Source organism: Mauremys mutica, chromosome 13 (assembly GCF_020497125.1).
Source record: "Mauremys mutica isolate MM-2020 ecotype Southern chromosome 13, ASM2049712v1, whole genome shotgun sequence".
NCBI lineage: Eukaryota > Metazoa > Chordata > Testudines > Geoemydidae > Mauremys > Mauremys mutica.
This window is the reverse complement of record NC_059084.1, coordinates 129,800-139,649: the sequence shown is the minus strand read 5'-3', so window position 1 is coordinate 139,649 and position 9,850 is coordinate 129,800. Positions and strand designations below refer to the sequence as shown.

Sequence of the window (9,850 nt, the reverse complement as noted above, 5' to 3'; positions counted from 1 at the left end):
GGATGATAAAGGTAACTGTTCAGATGTAATGGAATTTTCTAAAATATTTGACTTAGTACTGGATGACATTCTGATTTTAAAAATTAGCATTATACAGTATTGGTAAAAGCACACATTAAATGGATTAAGAATTGGCTGACAGACCTCAAAAGATAGTTGTCAAGGGGAATTGTCATCCAAACAGAGGTACTTCTAGCAGGGGTCTGCATGGATCAGTACTAGGCCTGATGATGAAAATGTTGAATAGCAGTGATGTGGAAATAAATATAAAAGCACTGCTGATAACATCTGTGGATGATAGAAATATTGGTAAAGTGGTAAATAATGATACAGATAGGGAAGTTGTACAAAGAGATCTGAATTGCTTGGTAAGTTCGGCCCATTCAAACAAAATGCATTTGAATACAGCCAAATGCAGTGTTCTTCATCTAGGAGCAAGGAATGTAGGCCATACCTACAGAACAGGGATTAGTATCCTGGAAAGCAGTGACTCTGAAAAGGATCTAGAGGTCATAGTGGCCAGGCAACTCAACATGAGCTTCCAGTGTGATGCTGTGGCGAAAGGGATATCACAATCTTTGGATGTATAAACGGGGGGCAGTGAATAGGAGCAGAGGTAAAAATCACCTTTCTACATAGTGTTGGTGAGACTGATACTAAAATACTGCATCTAGTTCTGGAGTCTACATTTTAAAAAGGATGTTGAAATATTGGAGCAGGTACAGAAAAGAACCACAAAAATTATTTGAGAGCAGGAGAAAATGCCTTACAATGACAGATTTAAGGAGCACAATCTGTTTACACTATCAAACCAAGAGGTGATTTGTTTACAGTGTATAATACCTTCACAGGGAGAAAATACCACCTATTAATGGTCTCTTTAGTCTAGCTTAGAAATGGAGAACTAGAACCAATGTCTTGAAGCTGAAACCAGACACATTCTAATTGGAAATAAGAAACACATTTTAACTGTGAGGGTGATTAACCATTGGAACTAACTCCCAAGGGCAGTGGTCAGGGCCTGGTTTACACCTTATGCGCCCTTAGGCACAGCATCTTCAGCATCCCCCTCTGCCTACAGCTGACCGTGTTGCACACAGTTTTAGAGAGATGAGGCACCTCCTAGACCCCTAGAACGCTGGCACCCCTAGGCACATGCCTACTGTGCCTGATTGGAAATCTGGACCTGGAAGTAGTGAAGTCTCCATCTCTTGACGTCTTCAAATCACCACTGGATGACTTTCTGGAAAATGCTTAAGACAAATACAAGTTATTGGCCTAAATACAGGGGTGACTAGATAAAATTTAGGGGCCTGTGATATACAAGAGTTAAGATTAGATGAACTAATGTCCTTTCTGTCTGTAAATACTATGACAGTACACACTAGGGCTATGTCTACATTAGGGTTTTTCAAGTTTAGTAATTCTCCAGTTCATCAGCTCCACCGCCAGTAGACTAGTGGATGCTGTACTGTAAGACATGGGGAACAAATATTTAATATTGGGCTCCTCAATCTCAGAGAAAGGTCTAACACAATACAATTGGTGAAAATTGAATTTAGGCAAATTCAGACTGGAAATAAGACGTACATTTTTAACAGCGAGGGTAATTAACTGTTGGAACAAGTTGCCAAAGGTCATGGTGGATTCTCCATCGCCAGCAATTTTCAAATCAAGATGGGATTGTTTTTTCTAAATTATATACTCTAAAAATTATTTTGGGGGTATTTTATGGCCTGTGTTGTACATGCGGTCAGACAAGATGATTGCAAAGGTCTCCTCTGGCCGTGGAATCTATGAAGACAGCATAGTCTTCCATCTGGCAAAGTTCTAGCCTGGGTTCTAGTTACACTATAGCGTCCGCTGATGACACTATACCCACAGTCAGTTATTGGTGAAAAAAATCCTAGGGTGGACAAAGCCTTGGCTGCCCCTGACTGAAAATGAACCCCTGAAACCTCAGTACACCTTGCTCCTAGAAAGTTTTAATTTCAGTCACAGGACACAGAATTAACTTGAATTATCCAGACCTGTTCTGTGGAATCCATAATAGAGAGTTGCATAAATTACCTCTGTGTTTATCTAGCTATTCTTGTTACATTTCCTTAATTCAATGTCAAAATTAAGATATTTCTGACCATTAACCCTACAGCTCTTCTTACTTTTAAAAAAACCATCCTGTGCTCTTTGTGTTTTTTAATCTTGTCACCAACAAGAAAAACCCTGGAATTGGAACTTACTTGGCAGTTGTGATAAGCATTACTAAGAAAGAATCAGTTTTACTCTGCCAAAGACAGATTGGCTATGGACTGATTGCAGTAAACAAGGTGGTTATGATTTGGACAGATACACAGGGACCACAGAACACAAAAGAAGTAAGGATACAGGCATTCAAAGGCATTATTTCTAAAGAATTACATTTCAGCCTATAACTGCACTTTAAAGATATCTACGTATCACTGGCAATGCAATTTTAAAGTCACGTGAATGCCTCACAATTAGTCTGCAGTTCATCATAGATGAGGAAATGAGGGAAGTGTAGTCCCTCCAGAATTACAAGAAGGCAAGTAAGTATGGCGTTAGCGCATCATCATCATCATGACTAACCTATAGAATTACAACCAGTGGGAACTTACTGTTTTACTCAAGATTTTTACTTTAAAAGGTTCAGTCAAACAAACTGTGATAGGCAAACTTAGGGGATATCCCACAAGATCAATGTGTGTGATTACAAGGGGAGAGTTGGCGGGGGAAAGCGGTGCTATATTCTTTCCCATTGTCATCTTTTTCCTGTGTTCCTGAATTCTAATTTCTAGTTGCAAAATATCTCAAGACATGGGGAGGGATTATGCTCTAGAGGTTATAGGATAAGGCAAAGAGCGAGGGAGATCTGCCATTTAGAGAAGAGAGTGTTAGTATTTTTAGTATAGTATAAGTGACTATCTATTTTTGACTCTGTGTCTATTAATATGTTCAACTCTGACTCAGTCAACATGGATTCACCAAGGGCAAGTCATGCCTGACTAACCTAATTGCCTTCTATGATGAGATAACTGGCTCTGTGGATGAGGGGAAAGCAGTGGACGTGTTATTCCTTGACCTTAGCAAAGCTTTTGATACGGTCTCCCACAGTATTCTTGCCAGCAAGTTAAAGAAGTATGGATTGGATGAATGGACTATAAGGTGGATAGAAAGCTGGCTAGATGGTCGGGCTCAACGGGTAGTGATCAACGGCTCCATGTCTAGTTGGCAGCCGGTATCAAGCAGAGTGCCCCAAGGGTCGGTCCTGGGGCCGGTTTTGTTCAATATCTTCATTAATGATCTGGAGGACGGTGTGGACTGCACCCAGGGCCGGCTCCAGACCCCAGCGCACCAAGCAGGCGCGTGGGGCGGCATTGTCGGGGCAGGGCGGCATTTGGCTCCGGCGGACCTTCCGCAGTCATGCCTGCGGGAGGTCCACCGGAGCCCCGGGACGAGCGGACCTGCCGCAGGCATGACTGCGGCGGGTCCCCTCTTCCCGCGGCTCCGTTTGAGCTCCCGCAGGCATGACTGCGGCGGGTGCGCTGGTCCCGCGGCTCGGACGGAGCTCCCGCAGGCATGCCTGCGGATGCTCCACCGGAGCCGTGGGACCACAGACACTTCTGCCCCGGCCGCGGGACCGGGGAAGGGCGGCACAGCGCGCCGCCTTGCTTGGGGCGGCGTAATTTCTAGAGCCGCCCCTGACTGCACCCTCAGCAAGTTTGCAGATGACACTAAACTGGGAGGAGTGGTAGATACACTGAAGGGTAGAGAATAGGATACAGAGGGACCTAGACAAATTAGATGATTGGGACAAAAGAAATCTGATGAGGTTCAACAAGAAGTGCAGAGTCCTACACTTAGGATGGAAGAACCCCATGCACTACTACAGACTAGGGACCGAGTGGCTAGGCAGAAGTTCTGCAGAAAGGAGCTAGGGGTTACAGTGGACGAGAATCTGGATATGAGTCAACAATGTGCCCTTGTTGCCAAGAAAGCCAACAGCATATTGGGCTGTATAAGTAGAATAACCAAAATATTAGAACAAAACTACAGTAATTCTGAAAAATTGTTTTTCACTATAAGTTTACATAATGCAACCATGCCCTAAATAATGTGTGCATGCATGTGCCTGCACTTTTCAGATTATCGGGTGCAACATACACTGTGCATTCTATTTTTAGATGTGATAACTGGTCAATGACTTCCAAATATGATTATACTACAACTAGCCAAAAATATTTATTTCAAATATTAAATTTCCACTTAAAATAATTGAATAAACTAATCAAAGAACAAGACTTGAACCTCATCTTCTGGCACATTCATGAAATAAACTTAGAAAAGTAGACCAGATAATTTAAATTAACTACATTGCAAGGGAGAAAAAAGCAGGTAGCATAGCCTTTCTGATTCCCTGATATAATACTGTGTTAAATAGTCCATTTAGCATGCTTTCATTTATGAAAGCATGTCTTCTATGATGATGATGCTGTTGTTCTACCCAACTCTGAGAATCTTTATTTAATTAATAAATAAATAGCAGATGGAAATCCTTGATTTTTGCTACGTAGAAAAATAATATTGGAATGAAAGGGTAGTTGTACAGAACTAAAACAAACTGTTGGAACTATGTGTCCTATAAATTAAAATATGAAAGCCCTCACTGTTGAAGTTATTAAATTGGCTCTATCAACTAATCTGCCTTTTTTTTCTGTTGAAGCAACTTTTCTTAAAATATACATGCACCAACACTCTCACAAGACAGTGAATTTGTAAAGGTTGGAGCTATCAGAACCCTTTGATTTTATTACAAATTATATTTCATTCTTGAAAGCTTGCTCCTGAAAACTTAAATGTATTAGTAAATAAAAATCCTTCTCTTTGCACGCTCTGTTTCAGGGGACAAACATTAGCTATAAATTCTGTTGTGCGGGGTTTGAGACAGTTCCTGTAACTTAATTTTTTAAAGAAGTTTGAGTAACCAGTTTGTTTCAACAGCTACTTCTGGTCTGCAAACTGAAAAAGTGTTGTCAGCTAAGGAATTATTGGCTAAGAGCTGAAACCCTACATGTGGCAAGGTTCAGAGATCTTCCTTAGGACTACTTGTATTATAAAAGCATTACCAGAACTAAGATAAGAACATTGCCACACAAAGGCAACTCATTGCATGATGGTTGTCTTGCTCTCTCTCCCTCCCTCCCCTCATCTCCCTCTCCCTCTCTCTCTGCCTTCCTCCAATGAGTAACACACATTATGATTTGTTTAAAATAAATAGACTGTTTAGTAAAATGAAGTAGCAGCTACCAAGCTGGAGAGGATACATTGAGCCCAATCTTGCAAAAAAGAACTTGCATGTGGCACTTGCATTGAGATCAAGGGAACTTGTGTGCTGGAAACGCTTGCAAGACAGGGTCTATTGTCTATAAAATGCCTTAAGAACCACAACCTACTCCTTTCTTTGGACATGAATACTAGCTTCCCCAACCTTTTTTTTTTTATTTAATTTAAACGATGACTAGATTACCAAACATAAATAACAGCTAAGCCCTCTGAGTTCCGTCATGTCTGGTTGCTCCAGTGAGTGTTGCATTAGATTTAAGTGTTATTACAGTAAGCTATATTTTCACAATAGATCCCAAAAGCAGCAATAATGGTTTAGAGAAGTGTGGCAAGTTTGTAATCCGTAATAATGTATTTCCTTAAAAAAGCTGCATCGTTTCCTCTGTAATACTATACAGAGTGGCCTCTCTCAAACTGTTCCATTTAAACTGTTCCCCATTCAAAGAATGCAGCTGCAATGGAAGATGAAAGCAGTTGTCAAGCAGTTGGGTTCAAGGTTTTTTTTTTTTTTTGGTACCACAGTTTCATTTACTATAGTTTGCTGAGCTTTCTATAACTGTTTTCATATGACCTTCACTGGTTTATACCAGTAGTTCTCAAAAAAAAATTTTCACGGACCACTTGAAAATTGCTGAGGGTCTCGGTGGACCACTTAATGATCTTTCCAAATGTTGTTTGTACTGCTAGCTAACTATTGTAAAGCACTTTGGAAGAAAGCACTATATTAAAAAACACCCCTATAATAATCATTGTTTGTTCTACAAATAAAAGCACACAACTCATATTTTAATATCAGTAGTCTTACCTGTCTAATGTGATGGATGTGCTCTCTCTCCCCAGCAGCTGCAGCCCTGGAGCTAGGGAAAGTCGCCCCTGTCTCTGGCCACCACAGCCCTGCACATCCCAAATTCCCCCCACCTGCTCTTCTCATCCCACTGCCCCCTCCCACCTATCCCTTATTTCTCGCCACCCCCGCAAGGCCACCACCTCACCTTACATGTGCATTTTCTCCAGGGTCCAGGCACCTAATTAGTGGAGCCACGCCTGCATGGCTCCACTAATTAGGTGGGTGGCCCTTCATTCTCTTGTGTGCATTCCTTAGAGGGAACTATCTGTGGACCACCTGAATGGAGCTTGTGGACTACTGGTAATGTTATTTAGATGGAGAGAAAAGTACCATTGATAAACTGAACCCCAGGAAGAACTTCTGCCAAGAAAAGCCAGTGAATCAGAAACCCAGGGCGGTGAGAATGACCTGCCAGCACTCAGCAGACTGGCTAGTGTGACACCAAGGTAAGCAATGATGATCACTGGGCACTTACTGCACCTCCACAGGTACCTTGCCCCCCCAGTTACAACTGGACCCTGCTGCTATGGGGGGGAGTGTCTCTCACCCTCTGTCTGTTGCAGTGACATGACGTCACAGGGAGCAGGTCACCAGAAATTCAAAAACTGGGTTGAGAACCTGGGTGGGCCGAGGAGAAGTGAAGCAGTGCAGTGTGGGAGATGTAGTGTCTCCCAGCCTATATCTCCCATCGGTAATTGCGGGCCCCTTGGAACCATGGGAGCTGTAGTGCCCCCGGGCCTGCGTCTCCCATCAGCCATTCCGGACACCATGGGAGTTCTAGTCTCTCCTGGCCTCCAGTTCCGAGGCCAGAAGCAAAAGCGGCGTGATGCGTGGTTGATGCCGCCATGGGGAGAAGGTTGGAGGAGCAGCTGCGTGAGGCGAACAGAGGAACATGTGCGCCTTGTGGCCCCAGGCCTGCCGTGCTCTGTGCCTGCCTGCTGGTTTGTAACAGCTGTGTCGAGTTATGTGGGGGTTTCCCAACTCCAGGTGGGGGGACAGAGTGCTCCAGGACCACCCTCCCCCCCCACTAGCTGGAGCCATAGGGTGACCAGGTGTCTGATTTTTGACTGGAACATCCAGTCGAAAAGGGATCCTGGCAGCTTTGGTCAGCACCGCTGACTGGACCGTTGACTGTCCAGTTGGTGGTGCCTTGCAGTGGGGCTGGCAGGCTCCCTGCTAGCCTCCATGCCACACAGCTCCCGGGAAGCAGCCGGCGAGTCCCCACTCCAGCTCCTATGCGTGGGGCAGCCAGGGGGCTCCGCATGTTGTCCCCGTCCCAACTGCCACCCCTGCAGCTCCCATTGGCCGGGAACCGCCATCAACCCTCCCAAATGCCATCAATCATCCCTCCCTGCCCCAGCCCTGATTCCCCCATCCTCTGAACCCCTCAGTCCCAGCCTGGAGCACCCTCCTGCACCCCAAACCCCTCATCCCCAGCCCCACCTCAGAGCTTGCGACCCCAGCTGGAGCCCTCACCCCCTCTCACATCCCAACCCACTGCCTCAGCCTGGAGCCCCCTCCCACACTCTGAACTCCTAATTTCTGTCCGCACCACCAGCCAGAGCCCTCACCCCCTCCTGCACCCCAGCCACCTGAGCCAGCCCAGTGAAAATGAGTGAGCGAATGAGGATGGGGAGAGCGAGTGACAGAGGGAAAGGGGATGGAGTGAGCATGGGGTGGGGCCTCGGAGAAGGGGTGGGATATGGGGCAGGGCAAGGGTGTTTGGTTTTGTGTGAGTAGAAAGTTGGCAACCCTATGCAGCCACCCCCCCCTTCCAGCTGCACCCTGCCCCTCCCCCCTTGCGCCCCTCCCCCAGCAGCTGCAAACATGTGTTGCACTGCTTCCCTGCCCCCGTGTTTGCAGGAGCAGGCTAAGCCCTGTCTGGGCCCGGTCTGCAGGACAGATTTCTGCCCTTAGAGATCAGAGCCCTTTGGGAGTCACTGAAGGGAAAGTCTGGAGTATAAACAAGTTTCCAAGTAACTGTGAATTAGAATTTGATGCTGCAAACTGCACCAAGACAAGTAGCCTTCAAAGGGATGTGAGAACTGGGGGTCATGTGTTAGCATCATCAGAATAGCTTGATTACCTCCTGGGGGGGCTTTTCATTCACATACAGTATTTTAAAGGAAGGAGGGTGTCATCAGTCCCACACTACAGATGGCAAGACAAGCAGAGGATATTTTTCCAATAGCCATTTACTAGTAGGTGGTGTGTGTGTGTGTGTGTGTGTGAGACATGCGGGCTCTATGAAGTGCCAAGCAACTTCAGTGCGTTACCCTGTTTGCTTTTCTATGTCAGTAACCTTGTCGCTATGGCAGGGCTTGTAAATGCTGCATAAGTACATAAAATCACTTGATTCGTACTAAGTATATAAACAAGTGGCCAAAAATTCTCATGAATCAAGATAATGTGGAAAGTAACACATGAAATTAAAATGAAGATACTGGGTTTTATTGGTAATTATTACTTCCTCCAGTAATCTGGAGCTTCCTTGGAAGTTTTTATTAATAAATTTCTTATAAATTACCTGTCAGATTAAACTAGTTTCCAAGCAGTAACCAAAGCTCTTTAATGGCTATAAATTTCAAATAATAATTGCCCTATACTGGTAGTTAAGGTGGGGCTTAAAATTGAATTTGAATTAAAATTTGAATTAAAAACCAGGGCTAAAAATCATATAACTGTATATTGTATTTTTCTTTTAAGACAAGGTTAAACATTTTTTATCTGGGAAGATGACTGAAGCTGGTCATGTCAGTGCTGTGTTTACTGTTTGTTCATTTACTTTGCACAACAGAATTACTTTGATACTATTGTTTCTACAAAACTTTGCAGGCCCAACAGTTAAAACAGAGCATATGTCTTCCCTGGAGGAAGATTGGTTCCCAGGAGAGTGACCTGCCTGTAAACAGAGATGCTCAGCCCTTGCCTGTCTCCTGTTACACATTACTGGGTTTGAGTCACTGGTCACTATTTTCTCCTTCTCTGTACTTGATCTTGTTTTTCTTCAGAGAACATGAGCCTACTAGCAAGTGACTGTCCTCTTTGGGCATAAAGAGAAGTGTAGCCCAGTGGGCCATCTTACCTCTATTATATTAATTGCTTTACATTATATTCTGCTTTATTATATGAAGCAGTAATGCAAGGAACCTACAGGCCTGTATCCTGTACGACATTGGCTTCAGCAGTTACCATGAGGCTTGAGGCCTATGAACTTTGGCATAGATAAACTTGGGTAACTCGTAAGTTTTGGGGAACTGGAAGTAGAGTGTAGGGGGGGAATTTTGTCCATAATGACATGAGCCAGCCACAGAACATGAACTGACACCAGCTTCTGGAAGGTTTTGGATGGAACATCCCACTGCAAGAGTGCCATGGCAACAAATTGATGAAATTGAGTGAAATCATAAATACACTAAACTATAGAAGAAGGACACCTTAACATTGGTAAGGGGAGGAAATACAAACAAGGAAATGGGGAGAAACCCCTATTGAATATTCATTAGACATAGTACCATCAGCATAACATATTATAAAAGTGGCATCCCAGGGCAGTAGGGGAGAGAGATGTAGCCCTTGGGAGGGGCCAGAGTGATGGCCACTGGTGAAGATGAGGAAGATAATGCACAACATTTTAGATTG

The 9,850-nt window shown here is 44.2% G+C and overlaps 1 protein-coding gene across 1 annotated transcript in view; it reads left to right on the top strand.

Moving 5' to 3' along the window:
- Positions 1-9,850, top strand: part of CCNDBP1 (cyclin D1 binding protein 1) — a 111,387-nt gene that overhangs the window by 99,205 nt on the left and 2,332 nt on the right. Inside the window, exon 12 of the transcript XR_006573231.1 lies at positions 6,464-6,654. The gene's annotated coding sequence lies outside the window, so the exon portion shown is untranslated. The remainder of the gene's footprint in view (positions 1-6,463; positions 6,655-9,850) is intronic.